Consider the following 17,073-nt stretch of genomic DNA (forward strand, 5'->3'; position numbering starts at 1 on the left):
TTGCTTTCACTAATGATATATATTTTGAGTCAAAATACATTCGTGGAAGTAATTCCAATAATATGAATACTGTAACTTTTATTATTCATGTTGACCATGAAACAATTTACTAATATTATTAGGAATATGTACTAAAAACATTGACTCATAAAGTAATTACTAATATTTTTATTATCTACGTATGGAAATAATACTAACATTATTAGGCAATGTTATTGGTTTCTTACTAATAATATTAGTAAAAGAAGTAAATTCGTGTCCTCATCCCGAGGTAGTGCAACTCTTTCCAGGCACACGCACAACAAAGGTCAGCTGCATGTACCGTTTTTATCACATACCAGACCTCCTACCAGTCGTAAATTTCTGGCTGTATGGGAGTCGAACCCAGGCCCACGAGGATGGCACTAACCGTTACGCTATATAGGCGGTTAATAATATTAGTGAAAGATGTTGCCATTGATGCTTTCACGGCCCGGCTTATGCCGTGTCAAGAAAATAAGGTGAAATTCTTTGTCTTTCGCAGAGAACTGTGCTCTGCGCCATCAGGAGAAAATCTCAACTGTCCACGAGAAAGGCTTCTTAAACAATGAGCTTTTGAAATTTAGACTTTATAATAGAAGTGGAAATGGTACGTTCATTCGTCACCAGATGGCTCCCCGGACACGGCACGGCGCCAGCGCTCGAAGCGGAAGCTGAACGAACCATCAGAATCAGTCTGAGAGGGTCACATACCATGACTACGTAACATATGACATTGACAGGTGTATGACATTGACACAAGCCTGGAATGACATTTCTGGCGATGAAGAACGTCCGAATTTGGAAAACACCGAGATGAAATAACGATAGTGAAGGGACAGGGAAGGGAACTATCTACGCAAATCTTTAATGGCTGGCAACCAGGTATTACTTAATTTTTAAAACCGTGTTTGGCACCTTCACTAAAATTGCTCACAGTCTGGGTAAAACCAAATAGCTTAATATGATAATAGTGGAAACTCTCCTCACTTAGCACGCAGAGCAGCGGCGACAGCACCTAGTGCTGCCATCTAGCGGCTCGCAGGGAACACTAACATAACCCGCTATTCAAACACTACACATTTCGACTTCCAACCCAACGAAATACAGATTTTAAGACGATTGCGTCGTTCTTGTAACATCATATAGGGAAGGAAAAAGGTGGATGTTGATCTGAATGAACCAGTGATAAGAATAAAACAAATGTATTATCAAATTAAAACATTAGATCGTCATGTTATGACTAAGGCCTACAGTCTTCAAGAGCAAATCACACATGCATTATCTTTTTAAACTTGGTATTTTTACAGGCAATATTTTTCACTGTTGAGTCATTGGTTCTATTCACATATGCCTTTATAAGGACTTTGAAATACTTGTCAGTCAGTAATATTACACAGCTGTTACATAAGCCTACACTACAGTCATTCAATGACAAAAACCTGTCATTTAATTTTCTTCTAATCCCATCTTTGCTTTCTAACAAAAACTTAAAAAAAAACTATCTTCAAATGGTCTTGATATTTTAGCATCTAACTTTCCCCCACAAATATTCGGAAACATAATATTAGAATTGTCATACCTTTTCCTTCCTATGCACAATTTTCCCATGCTAAAATCATTATCATAAAGTGACAATACGTCCCTACACTCAGCATGGGGAAATTCGCTACATGCCCAGCCCATGACATAATTGTCTGCATTTTCCTGTATTATATCATGGTCATAATCAGTTACTTGATCACTTAACTCACACTGTCGAGAGACATTAGCATCAAAATTGCACTTCATCACATCATTATAAGTCAGTAGAAAGTCTGCAACATCATATTCACAATTGCTGTCATCAGAAGCACAGAGCAATTTATTTATCATAACACTCCTTATGGCACTGCGAAATTTTGTTGCATCTGGGGTTACATTGTTACCTCTTCTTGCTGTGATGATGGAAGAAATGTTTTCAATGCAGTCCTGTGTGAGCCTCCTTGTTAGCAAATAATGAAAACCATAATCACTATATAATTCAGACCACAATAATTTCAGTGCAGAAATATTGTCTATCCAACCCTGAATACAGAGAGAGTTGCCTTTGCGGTTATTCAAAACTTTGAGTTGTTTTAGACAATCATAAATTTCATCCAGCTTTTTCATATGCCCTGAGTCATTGCTTAAGGGTCTCCTGTACCCTTTGGGGCTACTGAGACTTGAAGAATTAAAAGTATCAAAGTATCACACATTTCTATAAACTCTGCAGTGTTTGCAGCACTTGATTGCAAAGAATTGAATGACACATGAACTAGCATTCCAGAAGCTATAGAATAGCTGAGGACCCTAGTGGCTAAACATACCTTCGTACCTTTCATCTAAATCTGCCCTTCTGCTCTTCACCCACCGAGTACACCTAAAAATCGATTAAATGCATAGGTTTAATCATAACAATATTTTAAAGAAAGTATGTTCTCATACATAGAAAAAAATACCGGCACGTAAACATTAACAGGTAGGCCTATACTCACAGCACTTTGTTGTTACGAAATTTGTAAAATGGCTTGCGATCACTTTGTCTTCTCTAATGAAAACACCCATACATAGCACAAATAACTCCTCTTCCTGCCATTTCCAAAATCGTGATGCATAACAAGCACAAAACTATCTGAAGTACAAATAAGACACTTCTGGCATACACAGCTGACAGCAGTAGCAAGAGTAGTTAGCCTCTCGAACCGCTAGATGGCACGCAGAAGCGGTGTCGCCAGTTTCTTGCAGGAGTTTCCACTATTATCATATTAAGCTATTTGGTAAAACCAAGGATAAATTGCCCCCACTTTTACATCCTGGGGTATACGAAGTTCCCTGTACTTGCGGTAAGGTTTATATCAGCCAAACATGCCGGTCCATTGGTACCTGTATCAAGGAACATGAACATAATATTCGTCTCAACCAGCCAGACAAATCGGCAATAGCTGAGCACGCTCTATCGTCGGATCATGATGTCATCAAAATCAAATCAAATCAAAATCTCTTTATTTGCAAATGAGGTGTTTACCTCGGTGGCAAATGGTACACTAAAATACATTATTGTCAAGCACTAAATATTAAATTAACAAGAGAATAAAATTTTCCTATAATACAATATTATATAATTTACGCTAACAATTTTTTCTATTAAACACACAGCTCATCCTTAATAAATTTACATTGTTTACAAAATTCTACTTATAATATCTCCAGTACTACTTACAAATATAGACATCTGATATACAGTATGTGGAATTACTTCAAATGATACTGTATAACTGGTATAAGATTAAAATTTACATTGCATTTACTTACTTTTTCTTTTCTTTACCCATTCTGGACCCTAAGTAGCATAACGAACTGCTGCGTCTTAACCAGAGCCCCTTTTACCACCACTTTTCAGAGTTCCTGAAGGGCCTTCACAGCTACCGTAGCGGTCCCAGGGCCCTCGAAGTCCCCACTGTACTTCACCCCTACAGGCAGTCCCCTACTTTGGCTGTCCAAACTCCTTAGACCAGGGGATGGAATTAATTTATCCACACACATTCTTTATTTACATTAACCTGCACTGGTCAAATGCCCTCTAACATTTCATTTATTTTCTCTGTTGCTGTTTATTCTCTTTTTGAATATCTGTACAGATTTTGGAAAAGGATCAAACACTACCCCTGGTAAACTGTTCCACTCTTCCACACCCTTCCCAATGAACGAAAATTTACCCCAATCGCTTCTGCTAAAATTCCTTCTAATTTTATATTTGTGGTCAGTCCTGCCGATATAATTATTTTCCAACTGAAGCCTCTCACGGATATCTCCCCATGCTGCTTCTCCTGTATAGGCTCTATATAAACCTATAAGTCTAGTTTTCTCCCTTCTCTTACTTAAAGTTTCGCACCCTAGTTTCTTTAACATTTCTGATACACTACTCTTTCTCCTGAAATCCCCTGTTACAAATCTTGCTGCTTTCCTCTGCACACTATCTATTTCTTTTATTAGGTATTCTTGGTGAGGATCCCAAACACTGTTTGCATATTCCAATAATGGACGAACCATACTTAAGTAACTTTTCTCTTTTAATTCTTTGTTGCATCCTTTAAGTAGCCTCATTATGACATGTAATGATCTGTATGCTTTCCCAACAATGTCATCCACATGACCCTTCCAATGCAAATTACTTTCAAATCTTACACCTAATATTTGCACTTGCCATCTTTTGGGATAACTACACCATCCAAAGTATATTCAAATTCAGTTTTAAAACTCCTGTTTGTTAATGTTGTAACAGTTGATTTGCCTCCATTAACTTTCATGTTATTCTCTTCAACCCATTGTTGGATACTCTCAAGGTCCCTTTGTAATTCTGAACAATCCTCAATGGTATTTATTTCCCTGTAAACAATTATGTCATCTGCATACAATCTTATTTTTGATGTTATATTGTTCCCTAAATCATTTACGTATATTAAGAAAAGTAATGGACCGATTATACTACCCTGTGCAATTCCCTTCCAAACTTTCTCTTCCTGCGATACCTTAATTCCTACTTTGACTTTCTGAACCCTTGAATTTAGAAAAGTTTTTACCCAACGTGTTACCCTTACGTCCAATCCTATTCCCTCCAATTTCTTTAATAATATTCCATGTTCCACTCTATCAAAGGCTTTGGAAAGATCTATGGCTATGCAATCTAACTGGCCTCCTGAATCCAATTGATCTGATATGTCCTGCTGAAATCCCACCAGTTGTGCCTCACAAGAAAATTTCTTTCTAAATCCATACTGGCTCCTCATGAAACAATTTTTATCATCACATATCCCTCTGATGTACTTTGATATTAAACTCTCCAGTATTTTACAAACTATACTGGTCAGGCTGATTGGTCTGTAGTTCTCTGGTTTCCTTTTATCACCCTTTCCTTTATAAATTGGTATTATAATAGATTCCTTCCATTCCTTTGGTATTACACTATTATTTATGACATAGTCAAAGAGAAATCTTAAATAAGGCACTATGTACCACTCCATTGTCTTTATCACCTCCCCAGTAATTTGATCACTTCCTGCTGCTTTTCCTTGCTGAAGCAGTTGGATTTCTCTGAAAATATCTTCATTTGTGAACGAGAAGCTTCTTGTTTCCCTCTGTGTCTGTCCCTCTGTAACTTCTGTTTCGGTGTCCAACTCCAGACAATCATCTACTGAATCTCTAAATTCCCTACTAAAGAGGTTTGCTTTCTCAGTATCTGTTAAATAGTGTTCACCCCTTTCTCCCACCATGGATTCCATTTCCTTTTTGATTCCTGATGTATGAATACAGCTTTTTCCATTTCCCTTTGTGGTCATTATGCTCTTGAAGAATGCCATTCATATAATTCTCTTTTGCTTCCTTTTTTACTCTATTCAGTTCCCTCATTAGCTGTTTTCTACTTTCTCTATTCTCCCTACCTTCTTTGATTTTCCTGTTTACTATTCTACATTTTCTTTTTAATTTTCTTATTTCCCTTGTATAATAAACAGGGTCTGAGGTCATTTTACCCTTCTTAACAGGTACAAATCTCTTCTCTCCTTCCCAAACGATTCCTTTGAATTTAGCCCAAAGTGTATCCACATTACTCCCTTCACTTATCCAACAACTGAATTGTGATTTAAGGTAAGTCCCAAATTCATCAACTTTAGTATTTCTGTACAATTTCTTGTCTTGTGTGACCTTCTTATTAAACCTTTTTGGTACCAGTCCTACATCCATTATTACAGCCTTATGATCACCTATTCCTTCAATTACCTCAGTTTTATCAACAATTTCCCATGGTTTAACCAAGAATACATCTAGTAAGTTATTGAGACGAGTCGGTTCTTGTATTACTTGTGTAAATCCTCCCTCCCAAATTAACTTATTTGCCAGTTTCTGTTCATGGGCTTCACTTGCAGCTCCATTCCATTCAACCTCAGGCAAGTTTAGATCTCCCCCAATTATTACCACATCATTATTATTGTTTTTATGAGTATAATCTATTATTTTCTCAAATATTTCCATGTCTCTTTCCTCTCTTCCTGGCCTGTATGTTCCTATAATTCCCACCTCCTTTATATTATCACAAATTAATTTTATCCCTAGTATTTCATCCCTTTCATCGGTAAACCATTCATGTGGACAATATGTTTCCTTCGCCAGAATAAACACCCCCCCCCTCCCTTTTTATCTCCTCGGTCTCTACGATAGACTGTGTACCCTTTTGGAAATACTTCTCTATTACCCACCCCTTCTCTCAACCACGATTCCACTCCTATCTCTACATCAGTCTCATAAGATTCCATCAATGTACCGAATTTTAATTGTTTATTTACTACACTCTGACAGTTTACCAAGAGCAATCTCAGACCCCCTTCCTCCCTAAAAATTGACTGTTGCAATTGGGTAACTTGAAATTCCTTACTTTCCTGAGTTTCAATTACTAGTTGGCTGAGCCAGCTTGAAGTACAGCTGGCTCTTTCTACTAGTTTTCCTGGTCAGTATTATAACTCAAGGGAGTTGCCTTTTTTACAGTACATATCTTATGATTAATAAAATCTAGAACAATATTTGCTATCTTTCGTTTACCTGAATTGTTTAGATGAAGGCCATGCTTTGTGTAACAGTGTCTCTCGAAACTGCATGTTCCAAGATGCTTGAGCTCTACCCGCACTAGACACTACAGGTCCAGGATTATACGGGAAGCTGTGGAAACATGTTAAAATCCTAACAATTTCAACAGGGATACTGGCTTCTGCTTCAAACGCTAGCACTGTGCCACGTCCGTGGCCCATGTGGTGAATAATGAACGTACCATTTCCACTTCTATTATGACGTCTAAATTTCAAAACTCATTATTTAAGAAGCCTTTCTCGTGGACAGTCGAGATTTTATCCTGATGACGCAGAGCACAGTTCTCTGCGAAACGTAATGAATTTCACCTTATTTGCTTGACACGGCATAAGCCCAAAAGCCTGTATCATGTCTGTTAGTGAAAGATAACCGACTCGTTGGCTGAATGGTCAGCGTACTGGCCTTCGGTTCAGAGGGTCCCGGGTTGGATTCCTGGCCGGGTCGGGAATTTTAACCTTCATTGGTTAATTTCAATGGCTCGGAGGCTGGGTGTTTGTGCTGTCTCCGACATCTACTTAAGTTCCAGAATGGGTAAAAAAATAATAAGTAAATAAACGCAATGTAAATTTTAATCTTATACCAGTTGTATAGTATCATTTGAAGTAATTCCACATAGGCTAATGTATATCAGTTGACTATATTTGTAAGTAGTACAGGAGATATTATAAGTAGAATTTTGTAAACAATATAAATTTATTAAGGATGAGCTGTGTGTTTAACCCTCAAACTGTGTCGTGGGGTCGTTTATGGCACCGCTTCTCAAACTTACTTTTATTGCAGTGGACTGTTTTATCCTAGAATGTTCCCCTTCTATGTATCCTTCCGCCTACTTGCCTTTGTTTCATACCCAGACTGGCAGGCACCTGCTCAGTTTTCCTTCTTTGTTATTAGCAAGCAGAGCGGAAGTGGTGACACTTACTGCACCACGACACAGTTCACGTTCTGAAGGCTGTGTGCATGCTGGCTCTTCCTAGAGCTGTTTGTAACTCTGTGAAGGAAGCAGTTGCTGTGCTGATGCAATGGCATCATTTCAGGAAAGTGGTATTTCGTTTTCACATACTAATTTTTCGAATATAATTGAGGAGGATTTAGACATTGTGCTGAATGAGACGATGACGGAGGTGCTGAAAGTGATCGTGATGACCAAGATGTTGACTTCAATTCTGAACACGATTCTGTTTCTGAGCAGGAATATGATTCTCATGACGAAGATATCTCGCATAATACGGAAGAATACTCACAGTTAGTGGAAGGAAATCCATCAGCATTTTACGGTAAAAACAGGTAGAGGTGGTCTTCTGTTGAACTTTATTGTAATATAAAGACACCTGCCCACAACATTATTGTCAAAATACCAACAATAAAAGGTAAAGCGAAACAGCTGGGAAATTCTTGTACACCACTACAAGTATGGGAATGTTTATTTTGTGATGATATGGTGGAAGAAATAGTGAAGCACACAAATGAAAAGCTCGCAACTTACAGACTACGATTTTCTAATACAGACAGAACTGAACCAGTATCGAAATAAAAGCATTGTTTGGTCTCCTGTACTACAGTGCTATTTTAAAATCAAATAATGAAAGCTTAGACTCCTTGTTTGCTACAGATGGTACTGGTAGAGATATATTCTCTTTTTTATTATTGTTTTGAGGTTTGATAATCAGTTGGATCGTTGTGAGAGGAATTGTACAGATTCTGCTGCCGCTCTTTCGTGGATGTTCAACAGAATGGTAGAAAATTCTCAGAGTCTTTACAACATCGGTTCCATGGCTTGTGTGGACGAAATGCTAGTAGGCTTCCGAGGTCGCTGCAAATTCTGAGTGTATATGGCCAATAAACCACAAAAATATGGTCTCAAAATTATGATCTTGTGTGATACGCGAACAAACTACTTTCTAAATGGATATATCTACACAGGGAAGGATAGTGATGGGACTGGTTTGAATTTAGAAGAAAGAAAGTTACAGAAACCAACGCAAAGTGCAGTGCGGCTTGCTAAAGTGATTGCCGGAACGAATCGGAACATTACCGCCGATAATTTTTTCAGCTCAATATAGCATGTTTCGGAACTAAAAAAGAAAAAAAAAAGAAATTTGACTTACGTTGGAACCCTCAAGAAAAATAAGAAGGAGATTCCGCCTCAATTTCTTCCTAACAGAAGGCGTCCTGTGGGCTCATCTGAATATGGATTCACCAAACATATCACGCTGCTTTCATACGTGCCAAAAAAAGTGTAAGGCTGTAATTTTGGTATCGAGTATGCATCATGCTAGAAGGAAGGACCCGAATTCTAACAAAGACGAGATGATTTCATTTTACAATAACACAAAAGGTGGAGTGGACACACTGGAGCAGAAGTGCATTAGGTACAACACGGGTAGACGTACACGCAGATGGCCTATGGCTATCTTTTACACGATTCTCAATATAATAGTAGTCAATGCTCACGTGCTGCATACAATAAGGTCATTACTCGTTTCGAATTCTTAAAACTTCTGGCAACCCTATCTCAATGAAAGGCTTGTGAATACACGCCTACCTAGGGAGCTTAGGCTGATCGTATCTCGTATTTTGAAGAAGCCACTTCCAAAGGGCACTACACGAGATAGAGAAGGACCTTCAAAGAGGAAGAGGTGTGCGATATGCCCTAGATGCCAAGGGAATAAATCTAATCAATACTGTGAAGATTGTGACCGACGAGTGTGCCAGACATGACGATCTGTAGTCTGCCGGGAATGCAGAGGTGACGATTGAAAGTGAAAGTTCAGGTGTTGTGAAAATTTGTGGTGTAGGACATATATGTGTAATGGTAGTTATTATCTATTATTACATGTCTTAGGTATATGAAAAAATACAATCTACCGGTATATACTTTATTACAATCTTTAACACTAAAAGTTGGTTACATTTATCTTTGTGTATAAAAGTACGTGTGGATTGCAGTGACTTCGAACTTTTCTTTTTTTCTTTTCAATGTGCATACTCATTACAGATATATTTTCTATATAGATTTGTTTATTGATGTTAGATAATGTATTATAATAAATACTGTGTCAAATCGAAATACCGGAGTTATGTCCTAGAATAAAAGTGGTGCCATTAGTGGCACCGGACACAGTTTATGTACTGATATTGTCACGACACATTTTGAGGGTTAATAGAAAAAAATGTTAGCGTAAATTGTATAATATTGTATTATAGGAAAATTTTCTTCTTGTTAATTTAATATTTAGTGCATGACAATAATGTATTTTAGTGTACCATTTGCCACCGAGGTAGACACCTCATTTGCAAATTTGCAAATAAAGATATTTTGATTTGATTGATCCCTGCAACTCATAGACCACACATAACACTATCCTCCACCACAATAACACGCAGTTACCTACACGTGGCAGATGCTGCCCACCCTCATCGGAGGGTCTGCCTTGCAAGGGCTGCACTCGGCAAGAAATAGCCACGCGAAAAAAAAGAAAGAAAAAGTGAAAGATGTTTTATGAAACAGGGCCCTGCCGGGTCGGGGATTTTAACCTTCATTGGTTAATTCCAATGGCTCATGTTTCAATTTACTCGAATACTTTCTAGTATTACAAGTGATGAAAATCATTTTTTGTCCGTATTGAAAGTTTCATAAACCGTATATAGGATAATATCTTTTGTTTATTTCCACCTATTCAATACATTACAAGAAGTTGGCATTTACTTTAAAACATTATTCAGATGAGACATGTTTCGCCTCTCACTGTGAGGCATCTTCAGTCATTATCAAAAACACAGATAAAGAAACACGTTTATTCAACCAAGGCTTAAAACATAATTGGCCCAACCCACATAAAGCAGAAGATATAATCACTACAATAGCCGAAGCTGAAACAAACATAAACAAACAAATTCCAACAGACAAACAAAACGACATAAAATACGAAATTAAAAAGAAATTACCTGCCCTTCTAAAAGAAATTTTTAACAAAAATAACTCGTCCTCACTAAAACAGATCCAAGAATTAAGAAAAAAAGTGGACACTAATAACATAATAATAACTAAAGCCGACAAAGGCAATACTGTAGTCTTAATGAAAAAACAAGATTACATTCATAAAACAGAGGAGTTCTTCTCTAATGAGACCTACACAATAATCTCAAAGGATCCCACTACAAAAACTCAACGTAATCTAAAAACACTTTTAAAAACTCTTCATTTTTATTTAATGAACATGAATACCAAAGTCTCATTAATATGAACCCCAAACTACCCACCGTCAGATCACTACCGAAGGTACATAAAAAGGACGTTCCCATTCGACCAATCATAAACAGCCAAAATAGCCCGACATATAAAACCTCACAATTCCTCCAGAAATTTCTCAAAAAACATTTCAAATTCCATAACAAACACCCCAAAAATTCAATAGAACTATGTGAAACTCTAAAAAAATTTAACTTAAAACCTAATCACACATTGTGCTCTTTTGACGTCATTAACATGTATTCAAACATTCCCGCTAAAAAAACTATAGAAATAATAAAAAACAATCTTTCCAAACATAGCAATTTAAGCAAAATAGAAATAGAAGAATTCTTAAAAGTACTAAACTTCATCTTACAAAACAACTTTTTCACTTTCAACAATAAAATATACAAACAGGAAGGCCTGGCCATGGGAGACCCTTTATCCAGAATACTTGCTGAAATTTATATGGAAAACCTCGAAAACAGCAAAATAATAAATAACATCAATGGATTAAATCTCTGGCTACGCTATGTTGATGACACGCTAGTAATAATTGACAAAAATCTCAACAATAGTGAAAACATATTAACTTATTTAAATAATCTGGATAACAATATTAAATTCACTAAAGAGGACGAGAACCACAAATCAATTAATTTTCTTGACATCACAATAACAAGAACTTCCAATAAGTTTGATTTCCAAATTTACAGAAAACCCTCATTTACACCTATAACTATTAAACAAAGTTCCCTTCATCCACAATCACACAAACAGTCCTCATTTTATAGTATGGTGTACAGAGCTCTAAAAATTCCCCTTTCAGCGACCAATTTTAAAAAAGAAATAAATACAATAAAAGAAATAGCCACTTTTAATGGATATAATCCCTCTATCATAGACAAACTAATTAATAAAGTTAAATTAAAACTATCCACAAACCTCTCCCCAATAAAAAATGAAAAATCAAAGTTCGCAACCTTTACATACACCAACCCAATCATACACCAAGTAACCAACACCTTAAAAAATCAAAAGATCAAAATAGCTTTCAAAACTCAAAATTCAAACCAAAAAATGTTCTTCAACCATAATACAATAAATTCAGAAAATAATAAATACTCAGGCTCCGGTATCTATAGATTAAAATGTAATGAGTGCCTCAGCTCATACATCGGACAAACAGGAAGAAGCTTCATAACTAGGTACACAGAACATTTCAATGCTCAGAAACATAATAAACACTCAGCAATGAGCAATCACATGAAAGAAACGGGGCACAACTTTACCACAATTGAACAGGACCTTCAAATTTTAAAAACAATAAAAAAGGTAGACTTATGACCGAATTCGAAAATTTATACATATTTTTGGACCAAAAATTCAATGCTAATAATAATTTAAATGATCCAATAGACAATAGAAGCCCTTTATATGACCAAATAGTAACATTATTCAATAATGTAAACCTTCAGGACAAAAAGTTTTTTAATATTTTCAAAACAGTATCAACAAACACCCCTACGTCAACAAATACATCATACCCCCCTCCCCCTCCCATCTTACGTAATTCCCCTCCGCGCGCCATTCAGAAACCAATAAATGATACACGCCCCTCCGCTTCCCCTACCATTCACAACTCCCTCCCGTTCACGAATCACAAGCCTACAACTCCGCCCCCTCCTACCCACCCCCCTCTAGCCAGACGACATACGTACAACACAAGGAGTAAAAACCGTTAGTGACCATTAGTATCCTAATAGCGCCTCACACAGCTTGTTAAATGGGCCTACAACGCCATAGGTAAGCACCAACATTTTCTCACTAACAACACTTAAACAAAACCTTCCCATGTTTTCTTTCATTCTCGTCAAAATTAACTACAGTTTTTTCTTCATTTCAGAACCATTCTATAACAACAATAATTCAACAGCTTCATCAAACTTCCATAATACTCTTCAATAGTATAAATTATTTACAATCAACGTTTTATAAAATATATTGTCATCGAAGAAGAACACAACAGCTCTCCAACCTTCACGTCAGAAAACCATACCAACGTTGAGATTTTCCACCCATCATCATCATCTCTGCAACTTTCTTTTTACAAATTAGGCCAACTATAAACATTCTGGTGAACTTCTTGTCAACGCAATCTTGCCGAATAAATCTAAAATAACCTACGAAATGTTGACCAATAAATATCACGGACAAACGCATGCCAACGTCTAGTAACTTTTGTCAAGCAATTGGAATGTTTTTCCTTCATTTTTTATACTAAGCTGTATATTTTGACTTATATCTTTTTACCATATATTTAGCAGTTATTTGACCTACATTTCAAACTTTGACTACGGCTTTAAGCCATCAACTGTCTTTTATAGTCACATTGACGCCTTCATTTTTTAAATGTACCTCTTACGAATCTACCAGTTTTTATGTATCAATTGTTTGTATTATATATGCTCATTGAACTGATTTCATATGCCTTCCACTATGTATTAGACATCTAGTAATGACTACGGCCTTAAGCCGTACAATCTTACGACGTCCTAATTAACAAAGAACTACATATGTGTTTATCATTTTATTAGATCTATAGTTATTTCATTGAACATTTTATATGTACTACCTTTGAATCCACTAGTTTTTAGTATCATTTGAATGTAATGTATATTCTCATAGAACTGATATTTTATGCCTTCCACTATGTATTAGACATCTATTAATGACTACGGCTTCAAGCCACCTTCTTTTACTATAGTACAATCAAACAAATCCTATTCAACAAAGAAGTACATATGTTTTTATCAATATATTAGATTTTTAGTTACTTCATGAACATGTTTATAACTAACGTAAATCTTACCTCTCTTATAATCATCAAACACATTTTTGAATATCTTCAACCAGATGCCTGGTAAAATAATAAGGTTTTTGATAATGACTGAAGATGCCTCACAGTGAGAGGCGAAACATGTCTCATCTGAATAATGTTTTAAAGTAAATGCCAACTTCTTGTAATGTATTGAATAGGTGGAAATAAACAAAAGATATTGTCCTATATACTTTCTAGTAGTCGATGCAGGCTAGACATAGCGGGATGATTTGCCCTACTCATTGCTCTTTCCAAAATGTGTGTGTAAACTCCAGTGGAGGTTAGTGGTAATAATTTTTCTTTTTTTAAGTCCAGTCCGTTCTACTGCTGCTAGAAGTTGATTGATTGATTGATTGATTGATTGATTGATTGATTGATTGATTGATTGATTGATTGATTGATTGATTGATTGAAGTAAGTTCAAATTTGTTCGCCAAACTTTTTGGTTTCAGTAGCAGTAGGTTATAATTTACGACTACCTAATCAGAATATCAGGTTTGGTGTCGAAGTGGCAGGTATGTTGATGAACAATTTGTACTTTTGTGTATTAAGCATTTCGCGATACTTTCTACAGTTGTATTCCGTTGTGTTACTTCTGCAAGATTTTTCTTGATTAAGGAATTTGTAATATCTGCCATTTTACCCTGTCCACAACCTTTTTCATATTGTCGGTAAAGTTCAAGTCTCAGTCACACAATTTTACCAATCTTCTAGATGCAATGGATGCTGAAAGTGGGGGTGGTGGGACACTACGTCCACCTAAACTTGTGGTGAAGTGGAAAGAAAAGACAATTAATTCTAACCCTACAAAACCTGATTTAACGTCTACTAATGCTCTCAGTAGCACTCAACTAACCAACAGTATGGATTTGGCTACTAATATCCCGAATGCCCTTGGTAGCACTCAACAACCTAATAGTATGGATTTGGATACTAATGCCCAGGAAGAAGTTAAGGAAACCTATTCTTGCGAACATTTTGGACCTTATTTGGTTATGGTAGAATCTATAGATCAAAAAAATGTGGCGGGATTTCACCCTATGGCTTTAGGGAAATTATTTTATGATAAAAAAATCCCAGGTGTTAAAAAAATTGTTAGAAAAGGGCGCAATAGAATACAGGTTGTTTTTAATCAAGCAGCAAACGCCAATGATTTTCTCAATAATCCTATCTTACAGGAAAAAAAGCTCAAGGCATATATTCCTACATCAAGTGTCTATAGAGTTGGTTTGATAAAGGGAGTTGATAAGGATATAACTACCAGAGATGCTTGCACACATTGAGTCCATCTTCCCAGTGGCCGAAGTGCAAAGGCTTAACCGAAAAGTTGTCACAGAAAATGGAATAGAATACCTACCAACCGGCTCTGTGAAAATTACATTTCGGGCACAAAAGTTGCCTATTCAGGTCAGTCTATTTGGTGTGGTTCTGGAGGTCCAACCATTTATCTTCAACCCCTTAATCTGTAAGAATTGCCAGTGTTATGGGCATTTAGCAGTTTATTGTCGTGCGAAATCACCTCGATGTGGACGCTGTGCTTTGTCACATCTTACCAATGATTGCCAGCAGGATTGTTTAATATGCCTCCATTGTCAAGGGAATCATCAAGTGGGGTCGAAGGACTGTACGATGCATGAATATCAGGTACATATCAAGAAAATAATGTGTACGGATAACATCACCTTCAAAGAGGCAGCTGAGCAATTACAACCTGCAACATATGCCCCCACCTTACATCCACAACACTTCCCCCCACTTAAGGTACCAGCATCCCAGTCAGCTGTTGATACACCCAGGAAAAGAAAATTTACCTCAATAGTTGCTAGGGAGCCTCGACCTGTTCCGAGGCCCAGCTATGATAAAGCTGGTTATCATCGTATTCTTATTGGGCAACTTCAGCCAGATACCCATTCGAGTACACCTACACCAGCGACCCAGACCGAGAATGCTTTTGTTACTCAAGAGGCCTCTACCTCTTCTCTGCCAGTCCCACCGCCTAAAGTAGGCACAGCATCTACGTCTGTGACACAACAAAATCAGTTGCAAACAGAAATTATTAACACTATATTGCAGCTCCTACAACTCCTAGGGCCAAATGATCAGACATTCCCTGTGGTAAATAAGCTGCGGGACAATGTAACTAATTTTTCAAGTTAAATGCTCAGAATACTACAATGGAATAGCAGAAGTATCCTGCCAAAACAAAATGAACTACGACTACTTATACAGGAATATGTGCCACATATTATTTTATTACAAGAGACTTGGTTTCAACCATCCTCAAACTTTCATCTGCAGGGCTATAAAATTGAAAGGATAGATGGAAATGGATGTGATGGTATAGCTACTTTAATAGCAGCCAACTTGTCTTACAGAGTGATTTCGTTTCAGACCTATATCCCCAATCTATATGTACTTGCGATCCAGCTGCTCAATCTATGTGTTGTTAATATTTACTGTCCCCCGGACATATATCTTACACGAGTTCAATGGGCCTCCATACTTCATCAATGTACACCCTATCCAAAGCTTATTATTGCTGGTGACTTCAATGCGCATCATACTTACTGGGGTTGTGTAGACAACTCATCAAAAGGCAACAATCTATATCATACAGTAGTTGAACAACAACTCATAATTCTGAATGATGGCTCACCTACAAGGTAACTGCCCCGGGATCTGCCCCAAGTGCAGTTGATTTATCTTTGTGTACAATCCCTCTCGCACATAACCTATCATGGACCACCATCAAGGACACGCATCTCAGTGATCATTTCCCTATCCTTATCTCAATTGGTGTCAGCAACTCGCATCCGACTAGTGCATGCCAAACATATCATTATTACCATCGATCACTCACTAACTTTGATCCAGATAATTTTCGAAATTATATTTGGACTCGCATGACTGAAAACAGAGAGAACGTCCTCACTTATGACTGCTTATTAACTCTGATCAAGCAATATTTGGATCTTCACCACCCATTGGTGATGACTATTCCAAAGTTTGTAAAAGCCTCCACAAAAATTCATTGGTGGGATCAACAATGCCATAATTTAGTCCAAAGGAGAAGGCAGCTATTCAAAACCTATAGACATGAATCTACTCCCCAAAATTATTTTGTCCTAAAGAAACATCTTGCAGTAATGAGGCGAGTCTTTAACAATAAGAGGCGAGAAGCCTGGAAAGCGTTCATCTCCACCCTTACGATGACGACAAATGCCAAAGTCATCTGGAAGGCCTTACGTTCTCTGACCCATAGAAATCATTCTCAAGGAGCTAACAT

At 37.0% G+C, this 17,073-nt stretch overlaps 1 protein-coding gene across 1 annotated transcript in view; it reads right to left on the reverse strand.

Moving 5' to 3' along the window:
• Positions 1-14,503, reverse strand: part of LOC136885122 (zinc finger protein 248) — a 100,055-nt gene extending 85,552 nt beyond the window's left edge. Inside the window, exon 1 of the mRNA XM_068230193.1 lies at positions 14,431-14,503. The gene's annotated coding sequence lies outside the window, so the exon portion shown is untranslated. The remainder of the gene's footprint in view (positions 1-14,430) is intronic.
• Positions 14,504-17,073: the final 2,570 nt, after the last annotated feature.

This window comes from Anabrus simplex, chromosome 13 (genome assembly GCF_040414725.1).
Source record: "Anabrus simplex isolate iqAnaSimp1 chromosome 13, ASM4041472v1, whole genome shotgun sequence".
Taxonomy (NCBI): domain Eukaryota; kingdom Metazoa; phylum Arthropoda; class Insecta; order Orthoptera; family Tettigoniidae; genus Anabrus; species Anabrus simplex.